The following is a 22,329-nucleotide window of genomic DNA, read 5'->3' on the forward strand; positions in this document are numbered from 1 at the left end:
CACATTGTCAGTAAGCAATGCATTTAAACCTGCTTCATTGCTAACGCCTAGCTAGGTAAAAAGAATTGTGGCACCATGGATACAAAATCACTTCAGGCAAAGAAAGTGGAAAAGTTCTAAGTGGATGTCTTTCACACTGGAGGTATGTATGTTTACAGTTCCCAGAGGTTGGTGACTGGGCCATTATCCTTTCTGATGCATTAATAAATTGCAGTTATATCTTTCAAAAAAAAAAACTGAAGTAAAAATGTGATGGAAAATAATGACCAGGCCATTGAGTGAATAGCTCAACTAAAGGCTCAATTGATTGGTCTCCTTTCATAGAAACATAGAACATAGTTGCAGGAGTAGGCCATTCGGCCCTTCGAGCCTGCACCGCCATTCGATATGATCATGGCTGATCATCCAACTCACATACCCCCTGATCCCTTTAGCCACAAGGGCCACATCTAACTCCCTCTTAAATATAGCCAATGAACTGGCCTCAACTACCTTCTGTGGCAGAGAATTCCACAGATCCATTGTGTCTGCTATCCAGCCTACCCTCAACTTACTTCATTTGTTCTGCAGTCCTTCAGATGAAGGCTCTAGTACATATACAAGGTACATGTAAAATATGGCGATATTTCTCCATATTTTCCTCCTCTCACAGTCTGGATGAAAACAGAATTGCTCGTATCCCCTCTAATCCTCTACCAGTTACTTTGAATCTATGCCTCCAGATATTAACTTCTTTGTAAATTGACAAGTTGATAAATTAATTAACTGTTCCTTCTTGCTTCATCTTCGTCGGTCCTGAATAATTTTATAAACTTCACGTTCCCCCTCCCTGCTCCCCTTGCAAAGAAACATCCCCAAGCTTATGCAATCTTTTCATCGTTAAAATACATCTTTGTACATCTCCTCTGGATCCTCTCTGTGTAATTGTGTATTTCCTGTAATGTGGCGACCAGTACTCGTGTTGTGATTTATCCAACATTGCATACAGTTCTAGCAAAACTTAGAAGGATATTGCATTTCTCTCCATAGGTATTGCCTGATCCCTTAGGAATTTTTATTTTAAAAATGGCACAAAATGCTGCTGTAGCTCAGCAGTTAGACAGCATCTCTCGAGAATATGGATAAGCAAAGGGTTGTGTATTTTCTTCAGACTAAAGAGGATTCCGATCTGAAACATTGCTTATGAGCTTGAAGTAGGATCCTGAGTCGAAACATCATCTATCCATGTTCTCCAGAGATACTGCTTGACCGCTGAGTTGCTCAAGCATTTTGTGCCATTTTGGGAAATCAGCATGTGCAGTTCCTTGTGTTTGCAAGGGTTTCCATCAATTTTGTTTTATTTTGGCTTTTCATCATCTGCAGTTGGTTGATTTTCTGGCTGAACCGCCTTGCTCTTATAAGTTCAATTGTAAGGCTAATAATGGATAGCATCACTTAGGCACTTAAACCACGTACTGACTATCCTACTGCCTTGAAGGCTCTGTAGACATACACTTTTAAAGATCATCTACACCACTGGACACACTGCTATCTAATATGAACTCCCTTGCCTTGTTGCCCCCCCCCCCCCCCCCCCCCCCCCCCCCCCCCATCTCCATTACCTCCCAGTTTTTGGTTTAAATTCCATCAGCCAATTTATTGTCCAACTGACTGGACCATTTTTATCTTGAACTCAAAAGCTTTGTTTGTAAACACATAACTATTGTTTGCATCATCTGCAAACTTCTTACCATGCCCCTTCCCAAGGTGAATGATGAATGTTGTTCCTTAGCCACTGATCTCTCTGCTCAGATCAAAATGTTAAAACAAATTATCCAATCAGTTCCATTTTGTGCCTTGATTTATAACTGATTTTTGTATATGACTGTGCAAATATCCACAGCATTGGAGGAACTTGTTCAAGAACGGACGTAGAGGTATGACAGAGGCAACATGATGCAGCTATTCACTTCCCGTTAGTGCTTGAGTGGGATTATTTTTTATCATCGAACATTACAGACCACTTTAAAGTACCTCTACATCTGACTGAAAAATTAGATAACTTTCTGTTTGAACTTCTGCAGTCTAGTTTCTATCTTTCTTCATAACAAATGAAGCCCTGACCAAAGTGAAAACTAATTTTCTGTAACTGCAGCCAGGCTGAATTATCTCTGCGTTTCTCCGCCGTGATCTAATTGCTTGCTTGTGATCTGCCACCATCATCTCCCAGGAGGGATCAGTGGAGGAAGGAACCGCAGATGCTGGTTTATACCGAAGGTAGACACCAAGTGCTGGAGTAACTCAGCAGGTCAGGTCAACCTGAAGAAGAGTTCCAACCGAAACATCACCTATTCCTTTTCTCCAGAGATGCTGCCTGATCTGTTGAGTTTCTCCAGTGCTTTGTGTCTTTCTTCTGGATCAGTGAAGGTTTGGCTTTCAGCTGAGAATGGTGTTTAATCAGGTAGTAGTCAGAGGTCTAAAGAAGAGATGACATTGCTCCGCAAGAGGTATTGCCAGCCCTTTCATGAAAATCATTTTATTGTCACATGTACCAGTTAAGGTACAGTAAAATTTGAGTTACCATCCAGCCATACTAAGTGAAAAGCAACAACCCACACAACCACATAAAAGTTACCATAAACATCCACCACAGTGGATTCCACAGTCCTCACTATGATGGAAGGCAATAAAGTTCAATCTTCTTCTTCTTGGTTCTCCTGCGGTCGGGGCAGTCAAACCATTCGCAGTCGGGGCGATCGAAGCCCCTGCAGCCAACAATCGAAGCCCCCATCGGGGTGATCAAAACCTCTTCGTCGGGGCGGTTGAAACTCTCTCTGCGGCATGGAGCTCCCGAATCGACTCTTCTTACCAGAGACAGTGGGCTTCTCAATTATTATTACTGTTGCGATTATCCAAGGTCTGTCTACCTTGTGGACACCAGATATGCTGAGGAAATGTAGCCTGGGACAATCAGCATGGTGAGGCATATTCCAATCACTCAATCCTTGGTGCAAATGATTGAGAAGACTATCAAACAAAATGGAACAATGGACCTGGGAACACAGTTCAGACACCGCAATGGAAAGAGACATTAATCTGAGGTTGCACTTGTTCTCAGAACATACCTGTAACTCACCCTGACAGACTGGGTTGTTTAGGCAAGTTGATCTTCAGAGACAGATGTGTAATTGTTCCTCGGTTAGAAAATAAAAACCTGATCATAGGCATTCACTCTTCATGTCTGGGATTGAATGCTTGCCTCGACAAAGTGAGAGAATGTATCTACAGGGATGGACAGGGAGATAAGGAGGTATCTGCACAAATGTAGGACATGCAAATCTCTAGAAAGGATCTCTAAAAAAACCCCCACCCTTATTAGGTCTCCGACTGACTCTAGACCAATGGTTCCCAACCTTGTTTTGGCCATGCCCCACCTAGTCACCTCTAAAATCCTGATGCCCCCCACCCCATGTGGTGATATATAATTCTTATCATTTAAAAAGTGAACTCCGTTTCAGCTGAAGAAGCTTAAAACGCCAATACCTTGGTTTAAACAAGCTTCAAAAGAACATGGCATCCATGAAAAACAAAAATGAAATAAACAAAAGAGTTAAAGTTCTGAGCAAGAAATTACTACAAAATTGTAAAAAAAAATAAAATTAAAATTTGGACCCAGACCTTCTCAGTCGCGCTCAATTGCCCCCCTTAAAAATCAAATTGCCCCCCTGTGGGGCGTACGCCCCACGTTGGGAACCACTGCTCTAGACCAAAGCCAGATCAGATCTGTTTCACTTGGATGGAAAATTATATTGTGCATGTTGATTACTTTTCCGATTTCTGGGAGATAACATTCTCAGAAAACACCCACACATTGAAAATTGTTCATTGTCTGAAAGGACAGTTATAAAGATATGTATCTCTGGTTTGTTGACCTTGAGCTCACAGCTGTAGGAACATCAGAGATATTCATGCCATTTTCCATAAAATGATAGGGCTGCAGAGAGTGCCGTGAAGTTGGCTAAGCGACTGTCAAAAGAAGGCAACCTCTCAGACGCTTACTTGAAGATAGCAGCTTTCTGATGGGGACAGTGAGCAGACCTGTTTAAAATACCTGTGTAATTTTATCAATTTTTAAATAATCTTATCAATCATTTCATTTTTTTTTAATGCCTCGTAATTATTTTGTAAGTAGGAGCCAAGGCTCCACAAAATGTTTTACAAGGTTAGAATCAGAGTTGTCAGCATGGAAGCAGAACCTCCTGCCGGCCAACTCCACACTTGCATTTTCACCCAATCATCTGCATAAGGGCTACATCCTTCAATACCTTCCCTCAATAAGGTTCTGACTAAACAATGACTCGTCTCTGATTCCACTACCTCCTCTGGCAGTATGTTCCAGATATCAACAGCTCTGTGTAAAAAAAAAAAACTTACCCTTCATATTCCCTTTAAAACTACTTCACATCCTCCCCTCTGCCTTCTTGTTTTTGAAGTCTTTATCACAGGGAAAACATTTCAATATCTACCCTATTTATGCTCTCATAATCTTACATATTTCTATCAGGTCACCCTCTGGGCCATCCTTGTTCTCAGAAAACAAGCCCAGTCCATCCAATCTCCCCCTATAACTAAAGTCCTCCAATCCAGAAACATCCAGCTTTAGAGCATGGAACAACAGAGAAAGGCCCTTCGACACATGATGCCTCTTAGTATTTCCACCATATCAAAGGATGCTTCCACCATCTCCCTTTGCAGCATGTTCCAGGCATTTACCACTTCCTGTGTTACACATAACATGCCTCACAAATCTTCGTTAAACTTCCCCCTCTCACTTTAAACCATTGTCCTCCAGTTCTTTTCATTTCTACCATAGAAAAATACTCTGATAATATACCCTGTATATGCCCTTAAGAGAACAGTTCTTTCCATGTTCTATTCAATCCCTTCAGCCCACAAAATCCATCCTGAACACGATGCCAAGTAAAACAAATCTCATCTGCCTGCACGCAATCCATATTTCTCCATTCCCTATGTATCCATGTGCCTATCTCAAAGCATCTTAAATGCAATATTGTATCTGCCTTCAACACCACCCCTGGAAGAGTGTTGAGGCAGCCACTGCTAATCACCGCATAACAATTCAAGGTGTGTAATATTGGGTGATTTTGCATATTATTAAATGAGCTCTTCTAAAATGTTATTAAAATTGAGAAAACGACATAAGTAAAATAATATAAATTAAAACGTGAGAATTCTGAGTTGTGATAGCTTTATCCATCCTGATGGCTCAGGTTAAACTTAGAGGATGGGTGTAAGAGGAAGTTGCCTATTAAGGATAAGACCATTTACTCAGAAATGTATCCAGGAAGAAACAAAACTTAACTCTTGAACTGAAAGCATCAGATGGAAATATGCACATCATGGCCTTTTATCAATACTTATGACTCGTGCTGCTAAAGGTCATGCATTATAGGGAACTGGTACATGGTAATTGTGGTATCCACCTACTGCATTCCGGCCAGTGGTTTTGAAATGTTCAGTCATTTCATGATTATACAGTCAAATAGAAAGAGTTTTATTGAATTTTAAACAAAAGGAATTTGTTTAAAATAAATGAATAATAATTGTGCTTTCTCTTTGTGTTGTTATCACTTTAAGAAAAACACAGATATGATATTTAGGGATTTTTACCCCAATTTTTTACATTTTCCACTTGTAATTTCTCCATTTGTAATTCTTTCTGATGTTACAATAATTGTTTCTGGGGATTTTTTTGAGCCTATCATTTAATTCCTGTACTCGTGGCAACTTGTTGAACATCCCATAGCTGGAGCATTCTCTCCTAGACTAAGCTTTACACCAGTCATGAGCTCCAAGGTGACCACACATTTAAAAGTAATTCAAGGGTCCAAGGCAAGCTATCAAAATGCAGAGACATATCCAGGGATATGGCCCTTAGATTGTGGGAGGACTCTCATGCAGGTACAGTCAGCTTGCCAGCATTGCCTTTCACCACCTCCTCTACATATCTGCATCAGGTTACTGTGCTTCTGAGTAAATCTTCAGCCGACCCACTCACCCCTTCTGCAGGTGTATCAAATTAACTTCTAATTGACAAACAACATTCTAATTTTATTTTACACTCTTCCAGATTGAACTCACTGATAAATTATAACTGACAAGGATTAAGTAAATCCCCGTTCTGACATTTCTTACTATCAGTTTCTTGTTTACTTATTCTACTTCTGGATCTCAGTTAAAATCTGAAAATATGATTGATAAGCAGGCTCATCATTTATAGATGTTCTTCATCTGTAATATCAGAGATGGAAAGTTTCCATCAAGTTTCCATCTCCTGGCAGTGTGAGTTCTCATAATTTACTGAATTTGTCAATCTGAGCCGATTTTTCACCAGTGGGAGCATCCATCTTTGTTTTACTTATTTTATGCTGATCAGAAATATACAATTGTATTACCTCAAAATATCCTCAGACTCTTGTACTCTGTCCAACATCAGGTACATCATGGAGAAAAGAGTCCATGTATTAATGCAATCAGATTCACAGCTATTCAGTCCTTGATTTCAACATCGCGGGGCCTGGTGTCCGAGTTCGCCAGTGTCAGAGGTCCGGCCAGCGCGGCCTGAGAACTTTGGACATTGCAGTCTTCAGGGAGGAAGCGGCCGCTTCAGTCCAGGCCGCTGAAGAATGTTCACCCGATGCCAATGATCCAGCTTCGCGGCAGAGGTCCTGAGAACATCGAGTTGGCTGAGGAGGCCACATATAGACCCCGACCTCGGGTGGACTATGAGGGGGAGAAATGGATATTTTTAGTGCCTTCCCTCAAAGTGAATTCTGTTGTGGGGGGACGTTTCATGTTGATTTCTATAGTGTACTGTTCTGTGTCTTTTTTCTTTTTTCTCTTTTTTGTTTTGTATGGATATATTGACATTAGATCTGTTCAATTAATTTAATCAATCTCTGTAAAGCACTTTGGTTCAAATACTGGTTTTGTTGAAAAGTGCTATATAAATAAAGATTATTATTATTATTATTATTGAAGCAAAAGTGAGATGACCATGTTAGATCCAAAATTAAATAAAGAGACAAATGTATTCAGCAGAATAATAGTGAATGCACATTTATCTAACAATGATAATGCTATGAGTTAAATGTGCAGATTTACAGAAGCAATATGAAATAATGTAAATCGGTGATGCATTTAGTCAGAGACTAGGCTCAGTTAACAGGGCAAATCTGTTAGGGATCAAATTGCAGAAGTCAGTGAAAGATATTCAAAATAAGTATTCATATCAAGAAATGCCTGTACACCCATGCAATGGCACAGTTGCTTAACTGAAAGTATGTTGCCCAGTACTCTTTTCTGGCATTCGCCTGGGATGGGGTAACTGGTGAGAAACAAGCACAATTGGGTCAACAGGCCAAAGTTCTTGGCGAGAGAAAGAAACAAAGACTGGACCACAAGAAAACTTAAGCAAAAGCCAAAGTACTTGTGTGACTCAGCGGTCAGGCAGCATCTATGAAGGTAATGGATAGACGGACATTTCAGGAAGGGCCCATTCTTCAGACTGATAGGAATAGGGTGGAGAAAGCTGGAGCAGACAGGTGAAACTGGGAATAATCCTGGCTGTCTCTAAATACACAAAATACAAACCAGTAATTTGGCATCCACAGAGATCCAATTTTATAATAGGATCATAGAATTGTACGATTTCAGCAAACCATGTGATTGGCGACCATAATATATTTTTGTACTGTTCCGATTTGCCAGTATTAGGCCCATATCCCTAAAAGCTTTTCCTGTCTAAGATTCTGCCCAAATGACTTTTCAACATAATTATATCAGTCTCTTCAATCATCTCTGGCAGCTTGTTCCATGTAAACATACCCCTCAGATCTCATTTAAATCTTTTCCCTTCTTACTTTAAATCGATGCCTCTAGTTATAGGCTCCCTTACATTGGGAAAAAGATTCTAACTTTTAGGTTTAAGGTGAGAGGCAAAAGATTTATAAGTTCTTGTAACAGTGAACTGCCCCACAGCTTGGTGTGCAGAGGCTGTCAGTAGGGATTGGTGTCAGGCACGCTGGGCTGAGTGGTGTAGCTGCTCAGTATTGTGATGCGGAAGTCAGGACTGCATCCTGATCTGCATGGTGAATGGAGTCTCTGCTAGGGTCAGGAAGCTCCTGCTCCATTTGTTAAGCTTGTTGCCCATGGAGTGGGTGCATCCTGGTGCGTGTGTGTGATTGGGGTTGTGAGGGAGAGTGCAGGAGTTCACACTTGGTTTCCAGCACAGCAGTGACTCTCCATTATCCCTCCCTTATTTAATGTTATTTTCTATGTTTCTATGTTTCTATGTTTATTTAGCACTGATTTCATGAGCAATATGGGGCCAGAAATGGGGTTGGGAACATGAAGCATGTGTGCAGTTGAAATGGGAATACAAGAAACTGCAGATGCTACAATCTTGAGCAAAATATGAAGCACTGGAGGATCTCAGGCAGGATGTATGGAGGGAAAGGACACGGGGCATTTTGGGGGTCAGTGCTTCTTCAGAATTTTGAAGTAGGGGGAGAAAGCTGGAAAGGAGAGAGGAGGGTGGGGTAAAGTCTGGTAAATGATAAAGTGGACACAAGTGAGGGGTGAATTGGCAGGTGGTGGAGTAAGTGACAAAGGGGAAAAGGAGAAGAAAGGGTGCCAATAAAGGTAGAGAAGGTGTCTTCCATTCTGTCATTTGCCATCCCTGAATCAGGCATATTTCCTTGTTATGTATGGACGGAATGGACACTGGCCGTTTTGGGTCAGAGTGCTTCTTCAGAATTTTGAAGTAGGGGGAGAAAGCTGGAAAGGAGAGAGAAAACGGTGGGGTAAAGTCTGGTAAATGATAAAGTGGATACAAGTGAGGGGTGAATTGGCAGGTGGTGGAGTAAGTGACAAAGGGGAAAAGGAGAAGAAAGGGTGCCAGATAAAGGTAGAGAAGGTGTCTTCCATTCTGTCATTTGCCATCCCTGAATCCCATATTTCCTTTTTATGCCTCTTCTTTCCACACCCCTCTTCCTTCCATGAATTCACCCCCCCCACCCTCCAAGAGCTTTACATTTCACTCTTTCTCTTCTCCCCTATCTGACACCTTGTGTCTCCATTTCACATCTAACTTTATTTACTTGCTTCACCCACATGCCAATCAACCCATCTCCACGTATCACTTTCCAGGCTTTGCCTCACTCTCATTGCCAGCTTTGCCTCTCCTACTTCTTCAGTCTGCAGCAGGGTCCTGACCCGTAATGTAATCCGTCCATTCGCTCCACAGATGTGGCCTGACCCTCTGAGTGAGCACTTAGTGTTTTTGTGCTGTTGATGCTGGGTTGGGAATGTTGGCAGGCTGTGCCGTCAGATCCAGAGACTGGGACTTGAAAAAACCTCCATCTTAAAACAAAAACCTGGTTGGCATCCCGAAGGGAGACAAATTGATCATCCTGAGTGACTTCAGTCCCAGAGTAGGACGAGATGCAATTCTCAAAAGGTGCATGCTTGGCAATGGGTTAATCTTCCTGACAAAATGTTTCGAGCGTAGGCTGGTCAGAATGAATCCTTGTTTTATCAGAGAGATAAACAGAGGACTATGTCGAGACACCCAGCAAGAGACCTCAAAGATGGCTGCATCATTCACACTATGACCAACACAGCTCATGGCTAGATTGGCCACCACCTCTCCATTATCCCCATTCATCCCGATCCCATTCATCAACAGAGATAGGTACCTCAAGTCACTGGAAAGATACCTCCAACTCTGTCTCTGCAAAATCCTCCAAATTCACTGGACGGATAAATGAAATCAGTGTCCTTTCACAGACCAATATTTGTACAATTAATGCTCTATTAACACAGTTAATTCTGTTGGAATGGTCGTCCTGAGAGCTCGATACCAGACTACTAGAACAGGCAGTCTCTCCTGAGCTCAGTCATGGGTAGATGTAAAGTGGACAGAAGAAAAGATTCAAGGATGTCTTCAAAGCTTCATCATAGAAATGCAACAACCTCTACTGAGGAATCTCCACCCCTTGGAAGTCAAAGACACCACAAAAGTAAAAGAGAAGCTCATAACATTGCAAGGATTAGTGGGAAGCTAGAGGATGGGGGAGCTGTTAAAATCCCACCAAAAAGCAACTAAAAAGCCAATAAGAGGAGAAATGATGAAATATGAAGGTGGCCAATAATATAAAAGAAGATTTCAAAAGTTTCTTCAGATATAAATAAAGAATAAAAGAGAGGCAAGAGTGGACATTGGAATGCTGGAAAATGACATTGAAGAAGTAGTAATGGGGAATAAAGAAGTGGCAGACAAATTGAATACATTTTTTGGTGTCAATCTTCACGCCGAAGGCACCAGCAAAGAGAATCAGGGAGCATAAGTTAGTGGAGTTGCTAATAATAAAGAGAAGGTGCTTGGGAAGCTGAAAGGTCTGAAGGCAGATAGGTTACCTGGACCAGATGGACTACACCCCAGGGTTCTGCAAGAAGTAGCTTTAGAGATTGTGGAGGCATTAGTAATGATCTTTCAAGAATCACTAGAGTCAGGAGTGGTTCCAGAGGACTGGAAAATTGCAAATATTACTCCGCTGTGCAAGAAGGGAGCGAGGCAAAATAGGGGAAACTATACCCTAACTTCAATTGTTGGTATGATTTTAGAGTCCATTATTAAGGATGTTTTCGAGTACTTCGAAACTCATGCTAAAATAGGCAGAAGTCAGCATGATTTTTTGAAGGAGAGATCTCTCCTGGCAAAACTGTTGGAATTCTTTGAGGAAGTAAATAGCAGGATAGACAAAGAAGCGCCAGTGGATGTTGTTTACTTGGATTTTCAGAAGGCCTTTGGTAAGGCGCTGCATGTGAGGCTGCTAAGCAAGATGAGAGCCCATGGTGTGCAGGGGAAGATACTAGCATGGATAGAAGGTTGGCAGAATGGCAGAAGGCAAAGAGTGGGACTAAAGAGGGGGTTCTCTGGTTAGCTGCTGGTGACTAGTGGTGTTGGGGTTGATGTTGAGTCCGCTACTTTTCACATTGTATATTAATGATTTGGATGAGGGAATTGATTGCTTCATGGCCAGATTTGTGGATGATATAACCATATAACCATATAACAATTACAGCACGGAAACAGGCCATCTCGACCCTTCTAGTCCGTGCCGAACACATAATCTCCCCTAGTCCCATATACCTGCGCTCAGACCATAACCCTCCATTCCCTTCCCATCCATATAACTATCCAGGGCAAAGATAGATGGAGGAGCTCGGTGTGTAGAGGAAGCAGGGAGTTTGCAGAAGGACTTGGACAAGTTGGGACAGTGGGCAAAGAAGTGGCAGATAGAATACAGCACAGCAACGTGTTCAGTCATGCACTTTGGTAGTAACAATAAAGACTTAGACTATTTTCCACTCGTGGGAGAGTTTAGGACTAGAGGGCACAGCTTGAGAATTAAAGGGCGCACTTTTAGAAAGGAGATGAGTAGGAATTTCTTTGGGCAGAGGGTAAATCTCCTTCACCCAAGGTCTTGGGAAAATGTTAAAGCGGAGATTGACAGGTGTTTGATTGGCTTCCATATTGGCTTAATCAGTCAGATTCGAACATCAAGCCAGAGCCATGTAGATCGACCTTAATCCCGAGGGATTACCTACAAAGAAGAATCAGGTAGAATTAAATGGTTCCAATTTCCAATCTGGAGCACATGTTTCTATGACTGAAAGGGAACTTTATAATTTCTCAGTTTACAATATAAAGTGAAGGAGTATGGCATTGTAATATGTTGCTATGACAAAATAAAGCATGTAATTAGCATATAAAACAATGGATTTAATTGCATTGATTTCACAGCCCATCTGGGTCACTCTGTTGTATTCCTTTTTTTTAATCTTTATTTAACATTTCCTTTAAAAGAAAGGGCTCTTCAAATGCATCTTTGTATACATCTGCAAATAATTTCACAGATTCTCATGATTCTTTTTTTGGTTATAAGTATTGTATAAATAGATGGTTTGTCTAAAAATGGATGATCTAGGAAAGGGGTGATGCACGCTCTTCAGATTGAAAAGTTCTGAGTGATTTGTTCAAGTGTTTGACGGGCAGCTCTTTCACATCTTAGCAGACAATTGTTGAAATGTTCCTCGGTCACTGTCAGTTCTGGATAGATTTGTCAGGCTATCAATTTTAAATCAAAGAGTTTGTCTGCAGCCTTCAATGATAAGAAGACAGGATGGATTACTTCTGGAAATGCTAATAAAAAGAAGAAAAAGTGGGACATTTTTCCTTGCATTGCAACTTAAAAGATTCATCAACAATTTATTATTTTTCCATGAGCAAACAACCTTAATAACCTTAGTAAAATATACTGTTATTCATTTGCACTGAGGTTGGAGTTATTGAATCATAGAGTTATGCAGCATTGATACAGGTCATGCAGTCCACAACATCCCTGCTCACCCTTGCATGTTAATCATAGCTTACATCACATGGCCCATAGCCTTCTGTGTGGAGGCCATTCAAATGTTCCACTGGGCAATTTTTAAATGCTCTCAGCAAGTCTGCTTCCACCACTCTCTCCGGCAGTGCATTCCAGATACTCAACACTCTTTGTGTGAAAAGATCCCCCGAGAATCCTTCTGGACTTTTTACCCTTTACGCTAAGTCTGTGCCCTCCGTTTTTATTCACCTTAGACAAGTAGAAAACGTCCTGCAGTTCTATTCTCTTTACATTCCTCATTATTTTAAATATCTTAATCATGTTTCTTCATAGCCTCCTCTGTCCCAGGTAAAAGAGACCTAACCTCTCTAAGCACTCCGCATAATGTCACTAGATAGGAACTTGCTAAAGTTGGTTGGAGTAGGATGTTTGTAGGCAAAGGGATGTCTGGAAAGTGGGATACATTTAAAAGGGTGATGATGTGAGTTCAAAGCATGTATGTCCCTGTTAGAGTGAAGGGCAGGGTAGATGGGAGTAAGGAACCTTAGATTATGAGATAAATTGAAGCTCTGCTCAGGAAATGAAGGAAGCAAGGTATAGGCAATTGAAGTCCAGCAAAGACATGGGACACTGAGCTCCTTAAAGTGCAGATGGACTGTGTTTCAATTCCCAATATTTACTGTTAATGAGTATGGCATTATTTACACAGGGAATTTAACATTTTACGATTATCTTTCAAGTAAATAAATAAAGTAAATGGTTTGTACAGTTTTACTGGTCTTTAATCTCATTCAAAGCATTTCTCTATATTAAATTTTATATAACTTTTATGTTTCAACAGCAGCTAAAATTCTCATCGCCTGAACAGTGGGATGAAACTATTTCAAAATAATTTGGTATTAACCTGCATGACGAGCTGCAATACGCAAGGCTTGGAACCATCACAGAATGATCGCTGACTAAACTTTCTTTCCGAAGAAGGATGAGGTGCATTTATCTTGTAAGTGAAAAGAGTGCACCTTGATGATGCCACTGTTTCAAAACTCTGTCATAAAGATTTAATGGGACACATAGTTGTAACATGATTCGTTTTTGTACTTAAAGTCACCTGTAAGTCATGCCAATAATGACATTTAATCACATTGAGAAATTACTGACCTCGACAGATCCCATTAACTGTTATATTGAACTGAGTTTTTTAGTGTTACTTTTGGCACAGATTAATGGTAGCTTCATACCATTCATCAAATGAGCCTCAAAAAATCTTGGCAATAGCTTGAAATAATTGGTTTCGTTCCAGTTTTGAAATGACTTGCCGGAAGACAATGATTCATTCCTAAACTTGGAAATGATATCAAATGATAAATTCCTATTAATATCAAATATCAAATTCAGTATTTCTTTCTATGCCCAAGGCCCTAACTTTCTATAAATAAGTACCATCTCACAACAGAAATGGAGCTCCATTAACACCAGACAGCTTTAAATGTCAAGTGACGAGAGTGGTATTTTTGAACAGTTATGATGTCAGGGTTTAATAAACTTTATTTTGCATGTTTCCTACACTTTACCGCTTGCACTTTTATGCATTAAATAATATTTGCAACATCATTTCGTTACAGCAAGCATGTGTATCTGAATGCTACTTAAATGAGGAAAGGGAAAGTATATATCTTTTAATTAGAATTCAGTCAGAAAAAGAATCTTGCACGGTTCTTTTGACGCCACTACTCTTCTCAATTCTGACCAAATATTACTTCCAATATATTAACATATGGTACATTGCTGCTGGGAACAACATGCCATTTAAAGTGGTGGAAAATGGTTCAGATAACATGAGAGTGGCCCCTCTCATATAAGGATGTGAAAATATTGAAGTTCTTGCCTAGATAGTGATCTTCCAGCCTTGCTAACATTTTTAGGTTTTAGGAAAAGTGCAATGGTTGTCTGTGATCTGACAATGGATTATTTTACTTGGGGAACTGATCTACTCATATAATAGATATGAAATTATGCAACATAAGTTACATAAGTTCCCAGTTGGAGTTTCCATATTATTGACATCTTCCAAATCTCCACTGGAGTCTAAACATTATTCATTGGGAGAATCTCCACAAGAGTATAAAGCATAAGGTGCTTGGGGATGGTAAGGAGATCAGAGAGAGAAATTGCACTAATTCTGTAGTTATTAGTGAATTTTCACTGGTGATGGACAAAATGACTGCCTGAGATTTAAAGCTCTGATTCTGTCTTACAAGTTGTCCATGCTTCCCCTTACTCTTTAAAGACACTTTGGAGTGATGAAATGTATTATAACATTCTCTTTTTTTTCCTGAAATAGACTCATTGCCCATCAAGAGGTAACATGAGACTTGAGCAAGCTCGCCCACATTGTCTACCTGAATCTGAACGATGAGGACTGTTGGCGCATAGCTCTCAACTGCCTGGCATTGGCTTTTGCAAATTGCCCAGGGTAGTAGGAGGATCAGGTTGTGTGGAAGTTAAAGGGGATGGTGGAGAGAAGATGAGGGAGTAATGTAGGTTGGTGCTTAATGGTTGACTCAGCTTAACTGGATTCAATATATTGTCATTGCACTTTTCAGTGCAACAAAATGGTTTAGCCTGCAGTCATAACATAGAATAAATAACAAACACTCAACACAGTTTAAAGTCCCAAAGTCATTGTCTCTTCCCTCCTTGCTCTCCCTCTGCGCTGAGGCGGTCCAAGCCTCCGATGTTGTGACCCCGCCGGGTGACGGTAAGTAAGTCCCGCGGCTGAGCTCCCGACGATGTCGTCCAATGGCCCGCGGCTGAGCCTCCGAGGCTCCAAAGTCGGGTCGGAAGTTTGGTCGCAACACAACCACAGCCCCAAAGTCGGCCAGCCTCGCGTTGGTAAGTCCTGGCTCTGCCTCTGCAGCCTCGAGGTCGGTCACAGTTGGAGGCCGCCAGCTCCGCGATAAGCTTCAGCGCAGACGGACACGGAGACGGGATGCGTCAAGAAAGGTCGCATGCCCCCCGAAGGAAGAGTCAAAAAAACATGTTACCCCCCCCCCCCCCCCCCCCCCCCCCCCCCACACATATACAACTAAATAAACCAAAATAAACTGTAAAAACGGGACAAGAGAAAACAAAAAACAGAAAAGACAAACGGACTGCAGGCGAGCCGCAGCTGTAAGGCAGCGCCACCACGGATCTGTAAATCACACTAGTTTCAAAGGCAAATAGGGACAAGAATAAATGCTGGCCTTGCTTGCAGTATCTTCATTCCATAAAATCAATCCATTAAAACTAAATGCTGAGTCTTTTGTCTTTAAATTAACTACAGAAAAGATGTGCTTTTTGCCAGAATGCAACAAACCCAGAAAGAGGAGGGTGGGGGGAATTCTGGATACATTTTAGGGAATAAGGCTGGACAGATGGAAGCAGTATCAGTGCTCTTTCATTGTAGTGGTTATAGTTCAGCTGGAGTTATGAACAATATAAATTGTGAGGGATAGTTTTAAATTGGGGTAATGCCAAGTTAAATTGACTGAAAGCAAATGTGGACAGGAATTAGCTACCTGATGGTAAATTAAGCTCAGAGCAATGGGAAGCATTGAATGGATTTGAGATGGACATCTTTAACATTGAAAAGAGTGTTATGGTCCAATAGATAGGTCCTTGATGATGCGTTGCAGGCATAAAATAAATCTCGTTAGATACCAGGAACTTTCTACTGAAGGAAAGCCCGGACAGAAAGATGTAGTGGTGAAATAAAGAGAAAATTCCAAAATTAAGATAGCAAAGAGCAGTGTGAAATTACTACCATGTAAAATTTAAAAAATCCAAAGATGTTTTGCTTATTGCATGTATGGCAAGAGCTTATCAAAGGGAAGAATAGGGGTCAGTTGGACCAATAAAATAGCCCCATGCATATAGGCAGATATAATTCTAAATGAATACATTGCAGTTGTCTTTACAAAACAGGCAGTTGATGTTGTCATTGTATCTAAGTAGGAAGATGTGTGAAATATTCATTGGGATAAGAGGAAACTTGAGCAGTTTAGGGTCTTTGAAAATGGATGGATTGCAAGGTTAGATTAACTCTAAGCTATTAAAGGAAGCTGGGGAGAAAATTGCAGTGGCTCTGACTATCATTTTCAATCAGCTTGGCTGCCACACCATTTCTAATATTGTTCAATTGCATAAAAATGGATAAACTGAGTAATGACAGATCAGCTAGTTTACCTTCACAATGGGCAAATTATTGTAATAAACCTCAAGGAGCAATTTAAACTTGATTTTGAAAGGCACTGATTAATCAAGGACTTTCAGCATCGAAATGTTAAGGGATGTTCATGTATGTTTGAATATTTTGAGAACTAAGAGGTTATGTTCGTAGGCCCTTGAACACTATACAACTAAGGTCTTCTATGGATTGTGTCCTTGGTCGCACTATGGATTTCACTTTTTTTTGCTCTATCACGGTTACCCCTTATTATGGTTATACATTTATTATTTTCTTGATTATGGTACATTTTCTATCTGTTATTGCATTTGCGGGCCTGTTAAGTTGTAGCGTGCAAGAATTTAATTGTTCCGTTGTCAGTACATATGACAATCAAACACTCTGGAGGAACAGCTCCTCAAATTCCGCTTGCGTATCATACAACGCAACAGAATGAAGGTTGAATTCTCCAGTGTTAGGTAACTTCTAATTAACCCCTCCCCCCTATTTTCTCCCCCCCCCCCCCCCCCCTTCTCCCCCCCCCCACTCCCCCCTCCTCCTTATCTTCCCCTACCCCTTCCTTCCCCTGGCACCCACCTGGACTCCCACCTATTTCTCTCCTCCACCTCACCCCCATTACTTTCCTCCCCCTGGCTTCACAATCCTCAACTCTTCAAACCTGTCACTGTCATTGATCTTATCTATGGCCTGTCAAAAACTCTCCCTTCTCCGTGTCAATCTATACTTACAATGCATTGTCCTTCCACTCACCTTTTCTAGATGTCTTCTGCCCCCCGATAATCAGTCTGATGCTGCATGACCTGCTGAGTTACTTTCTGTCCTTTTGTTGATTAACCAGCATAGAGTCATGGAGTCATAGAGTAATACAGTGTGGAAACAGGCCCTTTGGCCCAACTTGCCCACATCAGACAACATGACCCAGCTACACTAGTCCCACCTGCCTACGCTCGGTCCATAGCCCTCCAAACCCTGTCCAACTGCAGTTCTTTGTTTCTACTTATAATTCATGACTCTTGACTCTAAATGTGAGAGATTGAAGAGAGAGGATTTTAAAATTGCCCAGCGGAAGGCAGCAGTGAGTAATGAATGCTTCTTTGAGCAGAGTCACCAGGACATTGCCTAGATTGTAGAACTTCAATTATGGGGAGAGATTGATTCGGCAGGGTTTGTTTTATTTGGAGCAAAGGAGCCTGAGAGGTGACTTAATAGAGGTGTATAAAATTATAAGAGGCAAAGATAGAGGAGATAGTCAGAATCTTTTTCCTACAGTAGAGCTATCAAAAACAAAACGGCAAAGGCTTAAGGTGAGATGGATGAGTTTTAATGAGGATCTGAGGGGAAAATATCCATAGTCATCGAGCTGTACTGCAGAGAAATCATCAACTCAACACCTCCATGATGCCTATACCAATCTAATTTGCCTACCCTGGGCCATTATCCCTCTGATTCTTTCCGATCTGAGTACCTGTTCAAATGCCTTTCAAATTCTCATTTTTATCGGCCTCTAATACCTCCTCTGGCAGCTTGTTCCATAAACTCACCACCGTACAAAAAAATCTATCTCTCGGATCTCCTTTAAATTTCTCTGAATCAGAATCAGAATCACACTTTATTCGCCAAGTATGTTTTGCAACATATGAGGAATTTCATTGGCTAGGTCAGTCATACAATTAAAAATAACAGATCACTCAAAAACATATTTTAACATGAACATCCACCACAGTGACTCCTACACATTCCTCACTGTGATGGAAGGTGAAATAAAGTTCAAGTCTCTTCCTTTTGTTCCTTCCTCGGTCGGGGGCCTCGAGCCCTCGGTTGACGGGACGATCTTGACTCCCGTAGCCGGCGGCGTTCAGGCTGTCCGTGTCGAGACGATCCAGCTCCCGCATCGGAGGGATGTCAGCACCCCCGCACCGGGTGATCGAATCTCGTGTTGGAGCTCCCGACTAGCCTCACCCGAGACTGCGAGCCCTTGTTGGTAAGTCCACATTGGTAAGTCTCTCATCTCACTTTAAACCTGTGCCCTCTAGCTCTAGGCTTCCCAACACTGGGATCATTACACTGACTATCTACTGCATGTACACATCATAATTTATAAACTTCTATAGGGTGAGCCTCCTCCACTGCAGTAAGGACAAACGCAGCCTATCCAATGTCTTCTTGAACGTGAAGCCTTCCATCCCCAGATTAATCCTGCAATTTCTCTATTGCTACCACAACCTTCCTGTGGTTTGACAACCAGAACTATGCTCAATACTCCAAATGCGGTCAAACCAATCATTTGTACAATTGCAATACAATGTCACAACTCTTATACTCAATAACAGACTATGACGACTAGCATACCAAAGGCCTTCTCGATAACCCTATCTACCTGTATCATCACTTTTAGGGAACTTTAAACTTGCACTCCAAAGTCTTGCAATTCATCATCACTATAGTCCTTTCTATTTACTGTTTATGTCATGCCAGTATTTGACGTTCTACAATAAATTACTTCACAAGTCAAGATTAAATTTGATCTGTCACTGCTCCGCCAACTCCTCTAGCTTGCCTATGCCCCTTATATCTTTAAACAACTTTCTTCACTATCTATGATTCCACCGATTTTCATGCTATCAACGGCACTGGTAATCAGACCATAGATATTCTCATCCAAGTTGTATAAACAACAAAGATCATGATTAATGGTCATGGTAATTAACAGTCTACATTGGATCCAGTTTCCAATGCACCATGGATCCTTTTTGTCTCAACTGACTGGATAATGTTACTGTGCAGGCCCTTGTCAAAAGCTCTGGGAAGTTCTATATTTACCATATTTACCTCAGTTCACCAGCTCATAAAACATAAGAGCAGAATTAGGCCATTCAGCCAATCAACCTACTTTGCCATTCAATCATGGCTGATCTATCTTTCCCTCTGAACCCCCTCTTGCCTGCTACTCATAACTTTTGACACCCTTACCAATCAACAACCTATCAATCTTTAAAAAATACCTGAACTTAGCTCTCACAGCTGTCTGAGGCAAATAATTCTACAGATTCACCGTCCTCTGGCTAAAGAAATTCCTCTTCATGGCCTTTCAAAAGGTATGACCTTTTAGTCTGACGCTGCTCAGGTGCTAGACTCTCCAACTCCCAGAGGAACATCTTCTCCACACCTACTCTATCACTGCCTTTCATTATTCAGTAAGTTTCAATGAGTTTCACTCATCCTTTTTAAACTCCATTTGGTTCATAGGTCATTGGAGCAGAAGTAGGCCATTCAGCCCATCAAGTCTACGCCACCATTCAATCATGCCTGGTCTATCTTTCATTCTCAACCCCATTCCCCTGCCTCTCCATAAACCTTGACACCCTTACCGATCAAGTATCTGTCAATTTCCACCATAAAAATACCCAATGGCTTCAAAGCCATCTGTGGCAATGAATTTCACACTCACCACCCTCTGAATAAAGAAATTCCTCATCAATTCCTTTCTAAATGTACGTCCTATTATTCTGAGGGTATGCCCTCTGGTTCTAGATTCTCCCACTAGTGAAAACATCCTCTCCATATCCACTCTATCCAGGCCTTTCACTTTTCAGTAAGTTTTAATGAGGTCTCTCCACATCCTTCTTTACTCCAGCGAGTACAGGCCTAGTGCTGTCAAAAGCTCATCATATGTTAACCTAATCATTCCCAGGATCATTCTCATAAACCTCCTCTGGACCTACTCCAATGCTGTCAAATCCCTCCTTAGATAGGGATCCAAAACTGCTCACAGTACTTCAAAAGTGGTCTGACCAGTGTCTCAGAGTTACATCTCTGCTTTTGTACTCTAGTCCTCTCTAAATAAATGTTAGCATTGTGTTTGTCTTCCTTACTACAGATTCAACCTGCAAATTAACCTTTAAGAATCCTGCACCAGAACTTCCAAGTCCTTTTGCACAATCCTCTCCCTATTTAGAAAATAGGCAATCCCGTTATTCCTGCTACCAAAGTGCATGACTGCACAGTTCCTCACTTCTTTGCCCACTCCCGCAACCTATCCCTGAGCAGATTCCCTGCTTCCTCTACATTAACTGCCCCTCCAACTATCTTTCTATCATCTGCAAACCTGGCCACAAAGCTATCAATTTCATCATCCAAATCATTAATATACAATGTGAAAAGTAGCAGATTCAACAGCAACCGTTGTGGAATATCACTAGTCACTGGCAGCCAACCGTAAAAAGCTGCCTTTATTCCCATTCTGCCTTCTGCCATTCAGCCAATCTTTCAATACTAGTATCTTCCCTCTGATACCATGGGTTCTCACCTTGTTTACATGTGGCACCTTATCGAAGGCCTTCTGAAAATCCAACCACTGACTCTCCTTTGTTAATCCTGCTATTTACTTCCTCAAAGAATTCCAACAGATTTGTCAGACAAGATCTCCCCTTTGCAAAACCATGATGACCATCCTATTTTACCATGTGCTTCTAAGTACTAGGAAACATTTCCCTCAATAATGGAATCTAAACCTTACAAACAACCAAAGTCAGGCTAACTGACCTATAGTTTCCTCTTTTTTGCCTCACTCCCTTCTTGAACAGTGCAGTAGTATTTGTAATTTTCCATTTGTGTGGGACCACTCCTGACATTAGTGAATCCAGAAAGATCACTAGCATGTCTACTATTTTATTTTTATCAAGTTTTTTAAGTACCTCCTCAAAAAACGGTCAGATTTGTGAGACAGGATTTCCTCTGCACAAAGCCGTTCTGACCATCCCAAATCAGTTCTTGCCATTCCAAGTGAACACAAATCATGATGCTAATAATTTTTCTAATAATTTGCCATTTACTAATGTAAGGCTCACTGCCATGTAGATTCCTGTACCATAGAAACATAGAAATTAGGTGCAGGAGTAGGCCATTTGGTCCTTCGAGCCTGCACCGCCATTCAATATGATCATGGCTGATCATCCAACTCAGTATCCCGTACCTGCCTTCTCTCCATACCCCCTGATCCCCTTAGCCACAAGGGCCACATCTATCTCCCTCTTAAATATAGCCAATGAACTGGCCTCAACTACCCTCTGTGGCAGAGAGTTCCAGAGCTTCACCACTCTCTGTGTGGAAAAAAGTTCTCCTCTAATCATCTCGGTTTTTAAAGAAGGATTTGTTCAATTGTTCAGTAATTTGTAATAGAACAGAGTTCCATTGGAAAACTGGAGTTTTAATCCACCTCAATTCAATCTCTTTGGCTTAGCTGAGGAACAGAAATGTTCAACATGCATGTTTTCCAGCATTTGGTCTTCTAGGTTTTAAAGACATTGACGTTTCAAATCTTTTTTTGTTTGCCTTCTTTCTCATCCTTAAGCTGTGACCAAATGGTGTGTGGAGATTTGTCCGCCCTGGACTTCCCTAACATCGGGCACGCCAACAATCTTCCTGCATCTAGCCTGTCTTTTTCACCAACCCTTAAGAATTTTGTAAGTTTCTATAAGATCCCTCTCAATCTCCTAAAGTCTATCCAGTCTTTCTTCAGAAGGCAGTCCTGACATCCCAGGAATCAGTCTGGTGAGTTCACCATGAATTCACCATTCACCATGAGTTATTTTGGCTGACGAGGACTTATATATATATTATATAAGAATTATATATTTTATTTCTTTT

This window comes from Leucoraja erinacea, chromosome 12, assembly GCF_028641065.1.
Source record: "Leucoraja erinacea ecotype New England chromosome 12, Leri_hhj_1, whole genome shotgun sequence".
In the NCBI taxonomy this organism is placed as follows: Eukaryota; Metazoa; Chordata; class Chondrichthyes; order Rajiformes; family Rajidae; genus Leucoraja; species Leucoraja erinaceus.